Source organism: Epargyreus clarus, unplaced genomic scaffold, assembly GCF_041222505.1.
Source record: "Epargyreus clarus isolate Ecla_fem2 unplaced genomic scaffold, WU_Ecla_fem_2.2 ptg000003l, whole genome shotgun sequence".
Taxonomy (NCBI): Eukaryota; Metazoa; Arthropoda; class Insecta; order Lepidoptera; family Hesperiidae; genus Epargyreus; species Epargyreus clarus.
Genome location: NW_027332211.1, coordinates 16144043 through 16166972, shown reverse-complemented (window position 1 = coordinate 16166972; position 22930 = coordinate 16144043). Strand labels below are relative to the sequence as shown.

Genomic DNA, 22930 nt, shown 5'->3' with positions numbered 1-22930 from the left:
ATGACACTAATTTGAAGAATAATATAAATTACAACAATAAGAATTTCTAGAGATTGAATTTTAAAATCAAGATTTTTGACAACCTTTTGCACTGTGTTTACCTCTAATTTTGCAACGTAAACCACACAAGTGGACGAAGTGCATGTACATGACAAAGACTTTCGCTCTCGAAAGTAGTCACTTCAGACTTCAGCTTGAAGATGTTTTTTCGAATTTTATACGTAATAAATTGCACCGTCTAGAATAGGTATTCGTTGTGACATGTTTTTGTCACCCCAATCATACAATGTGTTCAACATACAACATTACATAGGTACTTTAAACGGAATTGTTAGGATTAAGGAATACGTTTCGATAACCTACTTTTGTTTGGTAATACTAAGTTCACATAAAATAACAAGAGGTATTTTACTTGATACGAAAATTACTTCGCTAATACTACACTACTTACGTAAAACATGTTATTATATACCTCAAAACTTTATAAGCGGAACCAATATCAAGTTATTTACACTATGTTTAAATCTAATAAAAACCTCAAGTTCATGACTATAATAACATTTTATATAATTATGATCAAAGAAAACGTTAGAAACCATAATTTCGACTTAGCAACAGCAGTACACGAAACCTAGTTAGAGCTGGCGAGAAAATTGCCCGGAGAAGAACGCGTAGCCAAGCCGAGAGCGAAACTAATATAAGCTAGTCACTCGGTGGATTACTTTCATTTGTTTGAGATGCCGAAAGTGGACTTTTACTTTCTGTATAGAAATATATGCGTTATTGAATTACTACCGCAGTAGAGAATACGAATGCAGATTGCCGATAGCTATACGTTCACTACACGACTCTATTGCGGTTGCGCTCGAGGTCCGTCAATTGCTTCAGCTTCATTGAAACGTGAATGGAAGTCCATAGCATGTCTCCTGCGAGGGTTTAGTTTTGCAGGCAGATCCAGACATGCTCAAATCTATCAGAGATGGCCGGTTGCTCAAGCCGTTGATTTATCCTTTAATACCAATTTACTTATTCAAAACCTTGAATATAATAATTCTATTCACTCATTTATATTTTGCCAAGATCATTTTCATAATAGCAGGCAGGTAGAGGTATAATTGACGCGACCGAAATAAACAGTCTTACTTTTTCAGACATCACTGTCATTCAGAAATACGTCTAAAGTGGCAGACGGAAGGGCGATATAACTTTGTAAAATAAACAAATTGAAGCAAAAACCCGTGAAATCCAACTCCCGAATCAAAAAACAAGACATGAGCTCGCAATAATAAATTCTCTCAAGCTTATTTAATGTGCCTTCAATGCGATTTATTCGAGCGAAATGACCAGCAGACCGCAGTAGGACATTGCACCATATTTATCACCTATTCCTTTGTAGCAAAAACCAGCCGAGGGACAAGGGATGTCGACCATTATTCGCTTGTTACACCGCCGATGAGCAAGCGGCACGCGATAATAGATTTGTTAAACAAAGTGACCAGTTAACATGAATCATTTGGATAACGAAGGTTCATTTGATTCAGTTTCTCCGCTTAAGGACGAGAGTAGTTTAGGCTCATTTCTGAAAGTGAAAAGTAACTTGTAGTAATAAGAAATACACGTAAAAATTGAACTCCCGAGAACATCGTCCAGTTATTCTTCTTCGTCTACCGTCTACGTCTTCATATCTCCATTACCGATATCAGATGAAACGCCAGTCATATTTTGAGTTATTTCCTCGGACTGCAGTGACCATTTACCATCAGATGGATTGCATGCTCGTTTGCTACTTGTAATTAGTAATTTAAAAAGGTTCAAATGACATATCGTTGATTAAAATGTTTAGCAAACACCAACACAATTGTAATTACAAACTGCTGACAAATGAAAAAATCATCAGTATCATCATCATCATCAGCTGTAAAATCATCAGTACCAGCACCGTAGCGAGTCAAGCCGTTATTTTTTCATAGTTTCATGGTTCCCTCGATACTCGTCAATGGTGGAACTGGTCGCTTAACCCCAAGAGGCAGCACGACAGAAAAACGACAACGAACATGTTGGTATTTCAGTAGATCCATGCCCCGTCCCGGGAGGGTAATGTACGAACAGGTGAACATTTCTTTTTTCCTTTTTAATTATACATTTTTGTTCCGAGAGTCGTCGTCCATTGTTAATGATCCGTGAACTTTAAATAATCAATTGCACGATGGCAAAAAACGTTTAGTAAAGGTAGAATTGTGTTATTTTTAAAGAAACAAAATGGCAGACTCTCCGTTTTAAATCTTATATATAAAATTCTCGTGTTACAATGTTAGTTACCGTACTCCTCCGAAACGACTTTACCGATTTTCACCAAATTTTATATGCATATTCAGTAGGTCTGAGACTACCATCTATTTTTTATACCCCAAGTGATAAGGGTTGTTCACCCTTAACATTTTGTTTTTAATTATTGAACAAAATTGTTTGTTTTTATTTTTTATAATGTGGCATTAAAAAATACATAAACCCCTAAATTTTTACCCATTTATCACTAACCCATATTTTTTAATAGCCATTTCAGTAATTTCATCATTTTTCATACCGCTCGATGTGAGATTTTTTTTTTTTTTTTTTATATGGCAACACAACGTTTGCCGGGTCAGCTAGTTTACTTATAGTATAATTTGTTATTACTTTGGTGAAGATATCATTACAGATATTAAGACTTAGTACAGTTTATTGACCCGAAAAGTAAATACGAAAAGAGAAACTTTACGAATTTACTGATTTAATAATCCATATCAATGAGTTAGATAAAATAGATAATTAAATATATAGATAACACTTTGTTATATTACCGTGATATGGTAACATTAGGTATGATTACTTTGTGCACACAAAAGACTATCCGCTCGGTATAACGACGCGATAAGCACCGAACCACCCACTAAACAGTGGGGCTGGTCCATTTTTTATACTTGTTCATTATATTATAATGTTTTAAATAACATTATACTATTATGAATAAATATTAAAAATCCAGGGGGCATTTGACCACCTGAGAATCTGCCCGGGCAAAGAGGGTACCCTCGAGACCCGAAATTCCTGCCCACCGCCCTTATGTTGACATTGCCGCAATATATGTGCGCCCGGAGGGTAAGGGTCCCAGCGAACGAACAAAAGACTTAGGCTATGGCACACCAGAGATGGAGTTACTACTAAATATACCTTATTTAGTAGTAAGCAATTTCTTCCACAACCATATTCACCTTAAAACAGCCTAAATATGTTAAGTGTTTAATTATGATCTCATTTTAACTTTCAGAGTTAACGCTACAAAGAGACAAACATTTAAATATTATATTATTAGGGTAATTATGAGCAATGAAATAAACCGAGTCACAAAGCGAATAATTATATCGACGGAAATCTCATTAATGTTACGAATATAGAAAATTATGTCAACGTCGTTCGCCTACGAGAACTGGTTGGACGAAAGCGAAACTCCTCTAATTACTTTCATCGGTTCGGAAACCACTGTTAAGCTTGGCTCACAATTTAATAGAGTATTTAGTATACATTATGTTGTTCATGAAACGATAGATCAAAAGATAGATTCTGCTGGTTGTTTCCAGGTTGAATAAAAAAATATTGAAGTAGTACAGGAACATGCAGTTAAGCTAATTAGAGTCATGAAGTCCCTGCCGCCCATGGACATTTGTAATCTGTATTCAACTACACATAGGACAGCGTCCATCTGAAAGCGATCGGAGATGCATTGCCACTCCTGAGAATTAAGGTGGTTCGCCACATATTTAATTCAGAATTGACACCTTTCCACTGAAACGCAAGAACTGCTTCATGCCAGAAGATGTGGCAGTTGTATCTGCCCAGTTGAAGCATTAAATTAGACTCCAATCGTATCTGATATTGATTCCATACATGCGTCGTTATTACTCACCATCAGGTGGACTGCATGCTCGTTTGCACTTTTAAACTATACCGTGATGACTCCACAATTACCTATCACTTATCATTATAATGTATGGTACACCACCATACCACCACCATTATTATCGCTGGCTGGACTCCGAAATTTATTAGTTTTATTCAACGCGTAAAATGGACCGATAAGGTAATTTTATAGGGTTAAAAAAGATAAAAATAAGTTATAGGAAAGTTGTACACCATGTGACTTAACTTCACAGTTGCATAAACTCATTGTTAATCGAATATATAAGTACTTAATATTTACAGTGCATAATCTATTAACAACTCGAATTGTCCCACAGCTGGGCACAGACCTATCTCCATAACTGTGGAAGGCCTGGAGCCAACTCCACATTGCTCCAATACAAGTAGATGAGGTTAATCTACACCCTTTATATATGTACTTGTTTACCATGCACGTACATAAGGTGTGTTTTTTAAATGTAATATAGGTGGTATACTGTCATAGTAATCATTACATCATGCTGAGCATCACTATAAACGTAAAGTAATTTTTTTGCCATAATATATAACCATACAATTTCCAGATAAAAAATATCTTCTGATATATGACCTAACAAAACGTGGCATGGTTTAGTGTACCGAAAATTGATTTGTTGACCAATTTTCATAACTTTCTATTCGACCCATCAAAACGGCCTGTCAAACGAAAGCCGCCGTACAAATGCGATGGAGTGACACTTTTGATAAACGTGAGCTTTATCGCTTAAGCTTGAAAGCTTGTCAATTGCTTAGACCTGCCGATAGCTCTGACCAGGAAGTTTTTCCAAGGGTCTTATTTGTGTAGAAGATAGCACTTTGTGAATATTTTCATCAAATATTCAGAAAGGATTCAAAGCGGGCATGACCTGCACTTGCACATGAAATCTTCTCTTACCCTGTCCTTTCTATCCTTTCTTTGATTCCATTTTATTTAACCACTATTGTAATGCAAATAGAACCATGACTGGAATGGTATGGCATGGGAATTTTAAATAAAGGTGCCACAAAGCTCTCCTTCAACGCCGGCTATGTACCAATAAATACGCTCTTCTGGTGTTTCAAATGTCCATAGGCGACGATGGTTGCTCACCATTAACTCATTATTGCTATACCATTAGATTTTTTTTATCATAACTTTTTTTTATTTTGAAAGACTTACGCCGAAAACTTAAGTTTACATCCAAGTTAACTAAAGCAATGACTTACACTCCTAATCTATTAGCCACTTACACGCAAGCTAAGAGAGGATCGGTTTAGAAAAACACAAGAGCGGTGAACAACCGATAAGACGAACGGCCACGGTTATCTCCGGCGATATTAACTGAACCGGCAAGAGTTCGCGGCTGTGATCCTTATCGTCACAGACACGCGACGGCGACGCCACCGACCCTATGCAGTATAATAGATGTTCGAATCGCGTGTCTGGTTAATTAGAATTCCCAAAAAATAAGGGGTTGAAGTAGAAAAATCAATTCAATTGTATTGCTTGTTTGTTATTTGTATATAAATGATATTTTTTTGATTCTGTGTTTAAATATGTAGGGTTCATTCGTTCTGGTTAACATTCTAAACTACTAAACCGATTGGATTGTCTTTTGTGAACTTATGAACGTGCAAATATGTAATTGTTTTTAGAGAGAGCAGTTGTTTGGAAGTTATTAATAGACGCATTTTATCTTAGTTTGCAATCATTCTAGAAGCTCTTTGAAACATAAATACCCATAGTCTAATATAGGTATAATATTTTTTGTGTTATAGGTATTTAAATTCAAGGTCCACAACCAATATACTCAATAGGAAACCTGTCATGAGATATCAACATAATAAAAATCTACGCCATCTAAAATAGAACCTGCCACGTGCGGTGGGCCTGCGCATTAAGGAAGCTATTGCACGAACGATATCCTACGACTGTCGCTAGCGACAGCTGCCAACCGTCGCCGACTGTCGTCAGTGATCGACAACCGATCACGATCGCTAACATTAAGCGATAATCGAAGGCAACCGATGATCGACAGTGATTGTTGCACCGATGGTCACCGACTGCAGCCACTCGCCAGCGACTGTTCTCGACAGTCACCGACATAAACAATTCTACTCCTACTTAAAAATGTTACTTTAAGCGCCGTGATTCCACTGGCATGCACCCCTCGAGTTTTCGATTTTAACACACAAGCCCTTAATATTTCCTTGTTAAAAATTTCCTTACGTCATTCTCCTCTATATGCTCCTATTTATATGCTACAAAATTAACACTTACAGTTCTCTTCTAGATTAACGTAAATTAATGGCTTTTCGTTTTGTATCATAGTATAGTAGTTTAGAAGGGTTGAGATTTTTTTTAGAATTTATAGGAGGATTACATAAAAATATTACAATACTGATCAAATACTTTCGCTTGTAATCTAACTAAAGTTAGTGACGAGCGTCACATCAGACCATATGTGTGTTACACATTACTGCGCACCACTTCAAAGCTATTATAGCCATGATAAGGCGAAAATCTTTGATAAGTCTAATATGGGTCAAATGGGATGTCGACACTCAACCATCGCTTGTCATCGAGACTAGGGCAAAAAGATTAAATATTAAGGGCCATAGAGCAGACAATGTCAAAATTTTCATACAAAAACTTTCATCTCGCTTCAACTAACACCGTCTCAGACTGATTTGAAGTTACATACGAGTATATTTCTGGCAGACTTACCATTAGGTAAAAACTTCTACCTATATGACACTTGTCCTTCCCATGTCCAGTTTAATGCTATTATGTAGTTGAATGACTTTGAAAAGCCCTAGCTTTCAAATGTGCTAAATATTTATAGCGTTCGCTATTTGAAAACAACATTTTTTTGGATTCCTAAATCCTATTTTAAATTTTCTCATTCCAAATTCATAACTCCCACTGGTTTCTCCGCAAGATCTTGCTCTGAGAATAGTCCTGCCCAGCAGTGGAACAGTAAGAAGTAAGCAACGTATGCTGTAGGCCTTCTCCTGTAGGCCAATAGTGGAACTGTGGGATCCTAGTCGCTTGTACCTAATTGTGTTTTTTTTGTATGTGACAATAATATTTCTATGTATTTTATAGATAAACGCATATTTGTGCCGAATTATCAAAAAATGAGGAATTATCGATAAAGATATTTCATCGGATATAATCCACATCTGATGTTGATGATAATGATCTAGTCGTGTATTCTACAAATCCTTAAATATGAAATTTACATTTTTCTCAGTAATATACCTTCACGTGGCTATTAATGTATTGTGTGCTGTGGACAGCAATACAAACGAAAACACAAACACTCAAACTTTGGATAGGAATCTAACTTATCATTGATATATTCCCCATTTCCCAGTCGGGGATCGAATCCGGCACCGTCTGTGTGTCACTGTGGGAAAGTACCGTGGCCAACAGATGACATAAAGGGGTGGCACCCAATATATGTAATTTATTACGTAAATATATTTTGAGCCTTGCAGTTTGGTTCTTACTTCAATAAGTATAAATAACGTTTTGACCTTTAAAACCCAGTTTGAAATGTCAAAATTTTAATCATCTGCCTTGAGTTTTGCGTAGTTTCCATTCGCATTTTGTTTGTGTCGACTTGACCTAATAGTAATTTGCAAGAAGAGAAAAAAAAGCTTTTATACAATAACACATGACGTATTTTTTGACGATTGTAATGAACTATTCCATAATTATATTCCTACCTGAGGTCGGCCATATATGCGTCGCTATGCCCTGAGGATTAAGTTGGAACGCCTCTGAAAAGCATATCTTCCTTACCACACCCTTCAAACCGGAACACAGCAGCGGAATTTAGGTAAAAATAGGCGATGGAAAAAGTCCAAAGTATAATCACATACAAACACCCATATGTATCCAGTCCCAGAATCCTGAAAATATTTTACTCAGAAAACCTTACGGGTCATTCAACAAACGAAATATAAATCTGCGGACAAATATCGCAAGGAATGGCCAGACTTAACAGATAGATACATCTAAGTTTGCCAATTAATTGTAATCGTACTACAATGTCTATTACATCAGCGATACAGAGCCGAAAAAGATAAAGAGAGCTATATTGTCCAGGATACGTGCGTCACTACTGAAAAGGAAAGGTCAATCGTCTAGAGGTCGCAGGGAGACGAGATGAAAACGCCACTAATCTGAAAAAAAAAAATTGTAGCATCAGTAAGCTTCCAACTTGTTTATAATAATGTTTATAATGTTTTTAACGTAATACATGAAATATTTGTTCATCAAAAATGGTAAAGATTTTTTAACAATCTTTTTAAATATATTAAAAACTAAATATTTCTTTGAAATGCTCATAAACCTATTTCTTTCAAGCATTTATTTTGTTATTGAAAGTTCGTCAGCTTTGAACGAAAAATTACGTCAAACAGTATAAGCCATATATGAACGACAATTTTAGTTCCTCGGGAGTCGGAATGCAACTGTAGGGCTCCGGTGACTCGCAGCGATGCTTAGGGCAAAGGCTTTTCGAAATTGATATAGTAAATTAATATAATATGTGAGTAGTCAGAAGTGACATATATTTTCTTTTAAAAAATACAATAAAGTAAAAAAAGATAAAAATATATAAAAACCTATCCTATTTTCAGCCAGCAGCCTGAATCGCCGACAGCAACTATGATCGGTTTTCGGTAGAAACCCTGTTCTTTAGTTTGCCCGTTTCCTACTTCAATATAACAAAAACGTAAAATGGCTTTAAATGTATCGTAATCAACGCGTTCAAAGCTTCTAGTAAAGCTTATCGTTATTCACACACAAACGTACAAAACTCGTTGCAACAAAATGCTTCTAAGAAGCGCATGAGCTTCTTAGAATCTAGTCCTAAAGGACGTAACATTAGGGATCATACTCACAATGGCGCGCCAGGAAAGGTCGTCCGTCTGAAGGGCAACGGCGACGGATGGAGTTACTCTTACAGAAAATTCTATCACGAAATATAAAGACGACTTGACTGAACGGTCACTATGTCGGTGTGATACACTGACGATGCCGGATTCAATCTCCGCCCGGGTAGATATCTAATTGATAAGAGAGTCATTTCCTAGGTCCGAGTGTTTGTATTTCGTATGTATTCGTGCCCACGGCACCCAATACAGAGAGTAACCTTGTGCGGGTATATGACTGAGAAAAAATGACATTTTATATTTAAGGGTTTGAACATTAAACAATAAGATATAATCCACATTCTATAAGATATCATCTATTTATTTAAATCGGCACAATACAAGTATACGCTAATCGATAAAAAATACATAGAAATATTATTGTCACATACAAAAAACTACAACTACAAGCGACTGTCCCACCACCCACAGTGTCGATATATACCGACATCCGACATCGGATCGGATAGTGTGCAAACGCACTTATAATCGTAACACGTGTTCATTAAAAAATTGTAACCGATATTTTTTTCACATTAGCTTTGTTTTTTAATTTAGAATGCTGTAGTATTCAAGGGCAGAAGGTTGACATTGAATTTTAAAACAACTAAACTAACTAAAACTATATGCACCATATGGTTTTAGAAGGGCTCATAAACTTTCGATTGACACGATGTTAGTTAATTAATATTTAATAATATGTAATTATAACTACAATTATAAGAACAATACATCCTTATTAATTATCAACATCTAAAGCTTAAGAGGTCTTAGCCACCTAGGTTTCAAAAAGTCTTTTAGGTCTTAGACCAACCAAACAAAAATACGCAATACCTAAAATGCTTCATTAATGACTACCAAAATAACTTTATTTTTTTGTGATCCTATTAATATGAGATCAAAACACAAAACTCGTTTATATATCTGTCAATCTGTCTGCACGGCTAATTTTGGAAACGGCTGAACTGATTTTAACGGGAACCACACGCAGAGATGTCCATTAACTTTTCAAGGAATATATTTCAAGGAACAACCTTTTATGTAACAATTAAAACAAAAAGGAACAAAAACCCACGTTAAAAAACACACATGATGATGACCAGTAATAAATTAGCCACATTACACACCAAGAAAGGATATAAAAATGCTCATTTTGGTCTTATGAAATTCTGATGTTGGATACATGTGACCCGTAGATACTAATAAAACAAATCTAACGATACTGTCTTCATATGTATATTACATTGATTCATCAAAGCGTTAATCCTCGACCTTTAGCGTTAGCATTTAGCCTAATCCTCGAGTTAAAAAAATTAGGCGCATGTGTAAAAATACTCAAAAATCATAACTGTTCACCTGGCACACACGGGCGAATATAAAAAAAACTGTACCTTCCAAATGTTGTTGGAAATATATGCGTAAATTAAAAACCGTAACATCACTGCGCAAATAAACAATTAATACGAATTAAATTCAGGTGAACTCTCCGATGTGGTATCGTAGTCATACGAATATAAGGAGGTCGCCACTTTAGATAAATTGACGCAAACATTACGCGTGTAAACCGCTATTATTTAACACCCTCGCGTACAAATATTGTAATCGCAAAATTTAACTAATAAGACTATTGCGCTTATTACGGCGCCAATTCTTGTAGGCAGAAATATTAAAGTAATAACACTTTAAGTACGTAGTAACATATATTTATAGGTATAAGCTAACACACCCATATAAGAGACTTCAAATACCCTCACTCGGTATCCACTCATCATATAGATACTTGGTTGTTGGAAATCTTACTAAAACGTGATAATGATTATCACTGATTTATCAAAGGATCCTTCTATTAACCGATATGGTGGAACAGTCCTAAGAGATCAACGTATAAAGTTCATATATATCTTGATCTTAAGTTTAAATACTGTTTGCAGTTTGCACCTACCTAACAGCATACCTGCATAAGCTTTATATCACTTCCTCTTTCCCGTACATGTCATAAGAGGCGAATAAGAGATTTAAGTAGCAACAGATTCGCAACGGGGTATTATAAACTTACTCTACTATTGCCACAAATACACAACTAACCCTATAAATTACAATACTCTCCTTTCTATAAGAAGCCCGTCTATTAAAGATTGATATTTTTTTAATAAAAAATATAACATAGAAATAAAAACACAGGCCATCTAATGGAAAATAGTCAGTCTCCAATGTATGACCTGTATAGGGGATCTCTTTTGTGCCTTTCTGAAAAGCTTCATGTTTTATCTTCGGGAACACATCAGTAAAAAGTATAAAATTTGTAGACGTTTTTCACAAATGTAAATTGGAATACTGAACAACGATTGTACCACCAACTTTTTCGTTATGAGGTATTTGCACTTGAAACTAGTAATGTTTACAAGTTAGGGGTTCACAATGGTGCATTAAGGCTCGGGGGGAAGAGGTCGACCGTCTAGAGGTCGCAAGGAAAACGTAGGCTGTACAGAGCACTACCTACAGAAAACTATACTACCTACTGATTAATATTCAAGTTTACACACATACTGCTCTTTGAGAATTCGTTTAAAATTGCATTTGCAGCTCTAATAAATAGCGCAAATATTCATTTTAACGCCGAAACAATTAAAAAATAAGCAATATCGGACATTGTCGGATGGGCTAATAAAACTTAGCAATTAAATAGTTTAACGACTGAATTTCATACATGCCAATCATTTAACCTGCTCGGAGACTTCACGGAAGCTGTGAGAACAATTTACAGTGGTTATCCATTAATTGTGCCTTCTACCCCCTAAACCGAATCGGATCTACGTGGTGGAGTGCATAACATGTTGCTCCAAATGGCACCAAATAAACTGGAATCCTCCAAACCTCATCCAGTTGTCAATAGTTTCGTGGCCAACAGTAGTCAGATGATAGATAACTACATTACTAATTATAGACAGAAATAGTTTTGTAGTTGTGGCACCACCACAATGGCACCAAAACTTCTATAATATTATAAAAAAAATATTTCCTAACTTGCATGGAATTCTGCAAAGTAACATCTGAACCTATGAACTAGCTATATAATAGACATGTAACTAAACCGTTATAAAGATCATATTACGCTTGTAAATACTACTTAATATACATAATATACACACAAACCGCAATAAATCATTGACAAACGCGGAACCAAACAAACAAGTGTACATATATACTCCTCGCTCTTGACTCTACAACTTTTCGCACCATGTTTTGATAATAACGTTAACATGTTTAGAGGATTCAGTTTCAGACCTAAAAAAACGCCTACACACGTTTAACACGTGTGTAGTACACGTACTAGTAATACAATAGTAGTACTACAATGATTATATTTTTTTTGTTTTTATTTTTTTATACTTATCCAATTCTACAAATTGGACCACGATTGCTCTTTCGAATTCGCCGAGACTAAAAGACAGATAAGTACATAAAAAATAGGATATAAAACAGATAATAAATAAACCACGTCTACATATACTTTGTGTTATTTAATACACCTGTATCCGCAGACAAGAGAATCGTTTTAAGCAACGACCATTTCAAATTAATTTAGTGGACAGTTTTCTAATCTCGTCGCATTAGTTGCCAGCTTTGTATTTTTTGTGCAACACGTCTCCAAAACGTACCTGGGTGGTACACACGTGCAACGATCCTACCACTGATATGTTAATTTTACGATGGCAGCTTAAAAAAGATTCCGACCGGTTCCGTTTCGAAATGGAACGCAACAACGCAAGTGACATAAAATTACGACCTTCGCGTACACCGTGCCTCTAATTAGGGCCCCAGCAGACGTGCTACTTTTCGCATCTGCGATCGACGATTTCGCTGCTTTTTGGAACTAAGCAGCGATCAAATGCTACGCCTCGAACACGATTGAGCAGCGGCCGCAGCTACTTTTGACTGATGCAGCAAATGAACCCGAAAACGCGATGAATCAATGCAGTCGCTTTTCGATATCACGACCGTACGCTGCAAGTTGCACAACGTGACGCAGCTTTATTGCAATTGCCAAAACGCGAATCGCCGATGCTAAAAGTAGCATGTCTGCTAAAGCCGTTAGGAGGAGCGCCACCGAAACAAGTCGGTGCCACAAATGTCAAACATTACGCTTAAAATTGACATGTTTCAATTACATTAAAGAGTTAGTTCATTTTTCGCGTAAACTTTTTACGACTCTATCACTTCTCAATGACATGCGAGAATTTACGATCCGTGTATTTTTCCTCCCACGGACCTAATAAATCTAAAATCATATATTCAAGTACAGCCAAATTTGCTACAAAAACATATGACGGAATGTTTTAAAATATCTAATATATTTACGCGCGAACTACAATTAATGGTACTTAGGTTTTATCACTCACTGGCACAGATTAGTTAACCACTTGCATGCACATTGAGAAGAAAAGTTATGCCATCGTAATAGTATGTCGGCGAGTGTAATACGATAATCCGCAGAGATACGACATCGTAAATTTTATTTTCTAATGACATCTAGAAACGTTTACTGTAACGTTCGACTGAGGAAGTTTTGAAAGTGAATATTTGCATACATTTCATATCACCTGACGTAATATCTTAGATAGTGTTCGAACTGGTTTAGATAGAGGAGATCTGACTTACGTTTGAATTCGGCGTGACGGCGATCCTCGCGCACTTTCGTTGCGAGAAGGATTTTGGAACGAATATAGTTAACGTAGTGAAACGTCAACACAAGAAGGATCACAAAATAATCGGTAAACTGAACGCAGGCGGGTGCGTCGTCTCGCGTGCAAGCCGGGAGCGGAGTGCCGGCGTGCGGCGTCGCCTCTTGTAAACAAATCGCGCTGGTGGGGGCCCCGCCAAAAAGCCTGGCCGAATCACTCCGTTCACTTACGTCACACGCTACGTAGGTAAACTGCCCACTTGGCGTATCTGACTCCGCTGCGATGATCCTTCACCGTGTTTCTAGAGCAATAAGCCTATTTACCGGTTTCGGCGGAAGCGTGCCACATCGTTGTGGATGCTCACTTCTCTTCTGCCTTCATTAGCCTAAATAGGAAATGATTACTTGAGACACAGAAAAACGCAAGGCGCCATATCTATACATTAATATGAGAAGAAAAAACTTTGTCCCCCATTTTAAACACATTGCGCACACGAGGGACTATTAGATTTGACATAGTTAAATTATACATCAAGAAGGAGAGCAAGAAGATAAATTTTATCTATAATATGTGTTAGAAATATATTAAATTAATAAAGAAAATAAATCATTAACTGTGTATGTTTATTATTGGATCATTTTCAAATATTTCACAAATTAATGCAGAGGAAAAATACATACAAAAGCTCAGGAGTAGATAAAAATTATATAGAACATTTCATTGCTTTAAAAAAGCACTATTTTTTTAATATAAAAAATAGTCAAAACTACAGTTTATTTTAATACCTAAAATAATATGACCTCATTCCAGAACCTTCATATAAATAACGGTAGGGTAACCTAGTATTGTAAATATAGGTACATATATATTGTGTATCTCTACATATTGCAAAAAAAATTACAAAATATATACCTAGCTTAATGGAGCTTAAACGTAAACTTCAGTAATATTACTATTTCAAACACATCTACCGAACCCGGATATTGTCCTCCGTTTAGTTGAGTACCTGATTTGAATAATTTTTACCTAGAGTTTTTATTAGACCCCACAGTTTTAACATATTAAGCGCTTGACAACGGGGCCACCTCAAAACGACTTAATATTATGTAAGGCGGCAAACACAACTTTTCGAAATTCAAAACCTTACATTATTTACACATCCCTACCTAAGCGGCAGACTGAAAAATACTCAAGGAAATAACTAGAGAAGGATATGAATTTCAGAAGATCTCAGATCTTTCACACAAAAATCCTTATGTAGACCTAAAAGATGACAGAAAATTACTCTTACTAGACTCTACATTTAGACATGTCTCCAAAAATTTCGAAATACAGTATGTCTATCATAACATCCCCTGTATAGTTCTCATAGTCATCCTATACACTTCGCATAAAACCACGCCACATACTCTGGCGAAGAGATATTACCTATACCAAAACGTTTTCAAATTCATAAATCAATAATTTTCACAATTATTAATATTTCGGCATGACCACAATCTACAACCTAAATAAGAGCAATAATAAATTATTCAAACATGGGCTCTTCAAAATAAATGCAAATAACTCTCCTCCAAAGCCGGTGCATGCACTGGCGACTACTATGGTGTTGCAAATGAACATAGGCGACGGTGACTGTCCTTATTCCATCAGGTAGCCCGTCTGCCTCATCGTTAGGTTCAACTACAAAATAACGTAACATGAACACCCGTTACATAATAAAGTATATCAACAATTTATCTCACTTTATATAATTTCTATTAGATAATAATTCTACCTCGTGCCTGTAAGTAGAAGATATTACAAAAAAATAGACGCAAAACAAAAGCGATAAAACTGTACGCTTATTTATAAAACAAGACGAGATATTTACGCCGCCTTTAGAACAAGATGACACCATGTTTTCTGAATGGCAAAAATATGTTCATCACAGCGTATAATGTCACCGTGAGATAAGATCGATAGTGGGTGACAAATTCTTATCACAAGCCATATTCAAATACCAGAAAGACACAGAAATACATTGTAAAAGGAGAATTAAACAGAGAACTACTTGCGCGTCTCATTTATTTATAAGAATTTATTATGAATGGAGTTCGAAGGATCTAAGCCATTTTGTATTATCACTGTCTATGTTTGTTAATTAGTTATTACACCAATACGTAGATTTTCTACTTTTCAAGGTGCCGATAAGCTAGGAAGACGGCTGCTGAATTCTCCACTGCTTAAACATAGAGCCTACGTCACTCCCACAATTTAAACGAATCCAACAATACCATATATATGTTCAACATATTAAGTCCATTAAGTTACGAGTATATGTGCTGCAGGGCGTGCCAAAGAATTAGACATAGATACAATGGATGCTCAAACTGTCCAGCAAGCGACCCCGAAAAGGACAGCGGTTTTGTGTAGTCGCATATCGCTGTATGTACCAGGGAATATGAGAGGAGCGTAAATTACTCCCCCCAGAGCAGAGCCCGATAGACGGGCATCGCGTTAGGAGGACTCCGGTTGTGTTCTGTTGGAGATCCCGGAGTTCTTCACCAAACGCCGAGGACGGCCACCGGGGGAGTTTTAGTGCGGTAAAAGTCCCACATAACCCGTCGTCACTCCCATGACATCGGGTACCTTTTGAAGGTTTCCCCCTCGTCAAAAAAAAGATACACTCTCAAAACCTCTCCAAAACGAAATTATCCTCTGCAGTCGAGTTAAAATAGGAAACATTTTTGAATTAACTCCTGAGTAAGCATATCTAATATTATACCTAAACCTAACATATAACTGAAAATGCTTCTATTCATAAGGACAGATAGATAAACCTTACATAAGTTATTTTGTCTTGAAAATAGCAACAAAAACGACCACAAAAACCAATGACGTCAGCGGGCACCTTGTTGTAACTCAAAGTTATATTTACCATATCATTGAATTTCACATTTATCTGCGACATTCATCACGAGAAACTTTGTAATAGAAAATTGATATACATATATGCGTTGCAAAGATCCACATGAAATCATTATGAATATTTTTGTTCTTATCATGAAAACTGTACAATGGTATAGTCCGCGTAAAACTGCTAGTCCGCTCTGAATATAGAAATGAATCGCGTCGTCATAGAAAATTGTATTTCTCTGCCAGCTCACAACAACTTCAGAGCGGACTAGAAGTTTGGCGAGGACTATAATGTTATCACTGACAATGAAATGACTTGTGCAGAAGTGAGGAACTAGAAATCTAAGTTACTACTTATACTATTGTATCTATTATTTATTTATTTATTTATTTAACTGTTGTGCCGACGAAGTAAACACTAATACATTTTATTAGGCGTCGCTATACAATACAATTTTGGTGAGTGTCACTTCAATTATGGGCACAAACTACAATTCCCAACACTATAACGAATAACAATACATTTTGAATACAAAAATTATGATAAGAATTATTATTAACATTAATTACAAATATCGATTTAATTACATTATAATGTTAAAGGCAACCAAGAAAAACACAAAAATAACAAAAAACAAAATATGGATTTAATTAAATTACATTTTACAATTTATACAATTTTATATAAATAAAATGTCCAAGAATATGTGAGCATACAGTTCAAACAGTTATTAGTTAATTAATATACTTATACATAAAAGAATTGATAATTAAAAAAAATAAAAAATGATTGAAATAATTAAAAATATAAAGGAATTATCAAATAAATTAGATTAATTACATTATAAATTAAATTATATTGGCAGATAAATTAAATTATAAGGAATTATAAAGTATCATCATAATAAGGAATCATAAAATTTAGAAATTGTTAACCAGTTAAAAATATAAAAATATAAAATATTATACTAGTAAGGTGTAAGGGAGACATGCTTATCCGAAACTTTAAAACTTCGTCCGAACGTTAGAACTAGCAAACTACCAACGTATCTGTAGCCAACTTCAGTAGGGGTCTACAGTTATCTGGTGTTGATAACACATGTCCATGGGTGGCAGTAGCCATAGGAAAAGCCATTACAGACTCGTTTGCTACTTCTATATGATAAAAAAAATTTAGTCGGTGTGGGTTTAGCTGAAGGGTGACTAACTGATAGAAAACACTCTGACAAATAGATATTTGCAACAACTTTTACAGTCCTAGAGGAGTGACTAATGCATCGCTAGCTTTAAGGAAAAAATCTCTTTACACCTTTATTGAAGAACTTATATCGGAGCGTTATGGGAATACGTCCCGAAGAAGATTGTTCCACATACGCCGCATATGCGGTAAAACATATTGAATGCATGTAAGTTAGAATAAAGTTTATTCTGAAAATAGACAGACGTAGCGATATTATTTATTTATACACCTAAATGTTCCCGAAAGATACACACTTAAATATGGACTTACGAAACGGGTTTTGAAAACAAAAACAAGGTATTCAAAACAGCTGAATATGTATGAGATAAAACAAAATAGGGCCCCGAGATGAATTTCAAAGACAAAATGATGAAAGTCAACATCAAGCGCTGTTGTTATTAGGGTTGCCACTATTTTGTGAAAAAAGTGGCATTTCTTAAAAGTTTTTTTTTTATTTCGAAAGCATTGCAAAAAGATAGTAAGAACACCGGAGCTATTAGGTATATCAATGTCAACAAATGAGACATAATCTATAATAAGATAGTATAATTAATGCTGTTTATTTCTAAATTATATACTTACACATGAACCTAAGCTAAGACTACATTACTTTCCGAAAATATATAATTCGCACTTAGTACTATAATTTCCCTGCAATATAGTCAATTGACTAAAATATAGTACAATACTACAGTACGGGTGACAGCCCTAGTTGTTATTCAAATGGTCCCAAACATCGGTGACGACTGGGTGGACAGCGTTAATATTAATGTGGAATATAAAGCAGCTTACTGAAACCGTTTTATATATGACCATTTCGCTGTTTTTTGGTTCGTTGCTTACCGGTCAAGGCTTGCTTTTCGCGGAGATTGGGCATTTCCAACAGGTGTCAGGGGTACGGGAATTTCGGAGAACAGTAAATGCCGAAAACCTAACGGTTGTCAAAGCTTATCGATAAATATACAAGTACGTATGTAGTAAGGTTTGCTGATGATAGGCAGCTCTGTTTTTTGACAGATTTTGCATATTTGACAACAAGTTGTGCGTGTGGATAGTGTCAAGTAGTAGGCCGTAAGACTAAAGCTTTCAACACTCCGGCGTCATAGTAGGATTTTATTTTGAAGGCCCATATTCCTAACAAACAAAAAACCAGAGTAAATAAAAATATACTCACAACTATTGCATAAAAAAGGCTTGAAAACGTAGAAATTTGACTACTAAGTTAAAACGAGCGTAGAGTTATAGTAACCACTGTATGAGACGAATCATTTTTTAAGAAATGTGTAATGCCACATAATAAACTACACACTTGCATGAAGGTACCGTAACCGTGACCACCTATTGATCATTTACTTACATAACCACTATCATTGGCTCTTATCAATTAAATGAACCCGCCGAAACGATAAGTGATATTACAATAATAGATAGTAGTACAATCCGATAAATATATAGGGCAATAGGCATACATTTAAATTATCAGATTTTCACAATAACACATGTTTTGAAATGCTGACATTAGATACATGATAAGAAGTTATATTTAAAGTAGTCACTCAATAATCTCGAAGTTTATTAAACTGTTAAAGAAACATGTGATTATATTAAAACTACCAACGATCTTAACAGACTTACCAAAGACAGCTTAAATTATTCCGTGAGGTACTTTTGCTAGACCCCAATTTTCGAAATAATTTTTATACTGAATACCTAGCGATTAGGCAGACGAACTGAGTTACCGGATGAAAAATAGCCATCGTCTCCTAGTACGTTTGCATTTTCAGAAGAGTAGCTAATACATCGCCGGCTTTCGAGGATAGCTCTTTTTAAAGAACCCCAGACAACTTCAGAAAGGCTGAGTAAAGAGACACATAAAACATATATGTCGCTCAATTACATTTTTCGTCCCTTTTCCTTAAACTATCACGGGACTCTACAATCTCGTTACTGGGCGCAAACCCATTCCCTAGAATCGTGATTTCTCGAAGTCCGGTCATTTCAATACTCCCTAATCACTAGTGGTCGGAAACGGGAAATTGAAACAGATTGTCATTAAATTTATTGTAAATGTCGAATTCATATTTGCTTGAGTAAAAGCGTCCGTTCGATAGGGTTGTGCGGTGAGAGGATCTTGCTGAATGAGATAAGATCCCAATTAGAGGTGATAAGTATGTAAAATAAGATTGACCTTAGAAGTAGTGACAGCCTTGTGATTTGAAAGCCTTTTAGTCTGACGGTCCGATGCTCAAACTCAAAGCATACTCATTCATACCTATGATTTTTGACGTTAGGTGGATATTAGAATGGAATTATCACTTGCTTCAATGGCGTAGGAAAACCTTATTTTGGAAAACATTATCATATTATCCACTTATATTTTAAATAGGCTATTAATATAAAACTTTTTCCGACCCTTTTTATTCCTAAGAGTAATCATATCGTGTATAGTCTCATATTAAATTATCGTGTCACAATGTTAGTTACAGTACTCCTCCGAAACGGCTTTACCAATTTTCACCAAATTTTATATGCATATTCAGTAGGTCTGAGAATCAGCTACTATCTATTTTTATACCCCTAAGTGATAAGGGTTGTTCACCCTTCACATTTTTTTATATATATGGCAACACAACGTTTGCTGGGTCAGCTAGTAATATAGTCCCCGCCAAGTCGGGCAAAACTAAAAACCATTATTTTCCCGAAGTTACATTTTTCCTTAAGACATTACAAACAAAATTATCTTTGTTACACGCAGCAGCCCTATCAATGAATATATTGGCTCTGATTGGTTGAAGTGATTTTTTGTAACGTTTCTCGAGAGGGCAATTCGCAATGTTAATAATGACAACAGAGCCTCCTCGAGCTGAGGCGCGTGTATCCAATGATGATGAATGGACCTTCTGCAATGACAAGATAATAAACATAACGCTCACCATGTAGGTACATCTGTTTCCTAACGTTTTTTGATAACGTGACAGCTGTTTTTTGCAAACCGCTTTTTTATTTGATAACCATCTAAGTACCTAGTTCGGTAAAATGCATGATGATGATGTTCTCCATAGGATAAGGAAACCTCCCACAATATACAGAAACCCCGTACCCAGCGGTAGGGCACAAAAGGGAAACCCTTTGCCACCTACACCATATATTTCGCCAATCGTAATGTAAAGACTCCGAAGTCATGTCAAATAACATTAAAACCCCCTTAAGGAGAGTCAAATTATCTGCATCAATGCGTTACATCGCAGAACATAAAATATGTTGACAACAAACTTACATGGAAAACAATAGCTAAAAACTGGTTTACTCTAACTGAAACTATCGATCCGGTGACACACATCCATATTAATATGCGTGCATACGACCTATTTTAATTAAGTAATAGGAATTTGTGATTGTGATAAGCTATCTACATTCGTAATGCTCGTGCTCTTGCGCAATAAACACAAAAACAAGGGCACCTCCCACATGCAAATATACACAATTTGTTTGTTAAAACAAACACGGCACAATCTATGAGTTGCACGTAACAATTGAATTATAACTAGTAGGTTTATTCATGCGAAACATATTCGCATGCGTGTATTTAAGTGTGTGGTCGTCCTCAACCTATTACTGTCTCACAGCTGGGCTTGTCTCCTCTCAGGTGAGAGGGGTTTAGGCCATAGTTTTCTGCAATGATTAGTTAATTTCAAGTACCATTGAGAACTCTCAAAAAGATTTCCCCGCGATCTTTTCCGCCACAGTTTAAGCAAGCAATGGTTCGAGATGGGTAGCAGCGTCTCCTTGTGAAGCCAATGCAACCGAGCACGATTATTGCAAAATGGTCTTATCTAGGAAGACCTCTAATGATATATCAATGCCCTACTTACAATTTAAATTTTCTACATTGTTAACATATAAAATGAAAAATATGATTTCTTCTATGAAGTGAATTAGTAAAGGTCTAAAAAACCACATCTGATTTAAGGCTCAAAACATTTCCTTATTATTATTTATTTCATTTCATTTTTTTTTTATATTTCCTTACAGACTCAAGGCTTCATTGCATGTGAAATGATCGTGCCTTAAGTATACGTAAGGTGTTTAAAAGGTGATAGAGCCAATTGGTTTCGACCAGGGAAGTACCAACGCCAGACGTATTCTAGCGTCAAGTAGATCTGTATATCAGTGAAAAAATGTGGATGTCGGCTGAATTATATATGAGAATCCCCAAGAGTGGGAACGTAATTGATCGGCTTCTGGTAGAGCCTATTATATAATTATGGAGGTAGACACAGAAGGCGATGGGCGGTTGAGACCACTTACCAGGTGGACTGCAGGTTCGTTTGCAAGTGTCTTATAAACAGTCGACGTCACATAAACACATAGTTAGTCGTTGTAATTATATTATCGCCGATTGCAAACAATGTTGCACGCAATTAAGTTATTTATTCAGCTCATAATAAACAAACGCGATATGTGAAATAGATACGTATTGTAGCTAATAAACATATAGGTATCTATGTAACATTATATTGTTGTTTTGATGCTAAGTGACCCACGTGACACTGGGCGGGTATTGTTTTAAGGTGGTAGAACCCTTTGTGGTCCGACTCCAGCGGCACCACTGCCACACCAATTCCTAATAACAGTGTTAAGTGTTACTGCGTTATGGTAAAAAAGTAAGTAAGGGAAATATACTTTTCCGAGGTATTCCAACTTAGTACTACCCTCAGGGGTAGCGGCGCATCTATGGCCGACCTCAGGTAGGAATCTAATCTTATCTGGAGTTGATTACAGATGTCCATGGCAGCATACTCATCTGCTACTCCTATATTATAAAAAAAATACACAAAATGTAGTTATTTTCACATAACAAGAGATTTAAAACATAGGTAAAAAAATGGCATCATCTTCCCTAAATTTTTCGCTTGATATAAAGTCATCTCTTACCTATTTGCTCTATCAATTTCTGGCATGAGGGCCTTCATACATCATACAGACTCCGATGTAGAGTAGGGTCACATTATTGATATATCAACTATAACCAGTTTGTTAATTGGCGTAGGACCTTGAAATATTAGAATAATGTACAAAGACGCCTATTGCTTTTAACTTAGTCATATGTATGAATATTGGAACATTTAATACTATATAGGTATAATATAATATGTAAATTCTACTTTTTATATAAAAATTTTTGGTTAGCAAATATTTATTTAAGCTT

At 35.8% G+C, this 22930-nt stretch overlaps 1 protein-coding gene across 2 annotated transcripts in view; it reads right to left on the bottom strand.

Moving 5' to 3' along the window:
- The window catches only part of LOC140755592 (solute carrier organic anion transporter family member 74D), a 77399-nt gene that overhangs the window by 51659 nt on the left and 2810 nt on the right, over positions 1 to 22930 (bottom strand). The window contains exon 1 of one of the 2 annotated variants that reach the window (XM_073090895.1): positions 13561 to 13735. The exons of the other annotated variant lie outside the window; for it this stretch is intronic. The gene's annotated coding sequence lies outside the window, so the exon portion shown is untranslated. Of the gene's footprint in view, positions 1 to 13560; positions 13736 to 22930 lie in introns of those variants that run through there. 2 annotated transcript variants of the gene reach the window in all.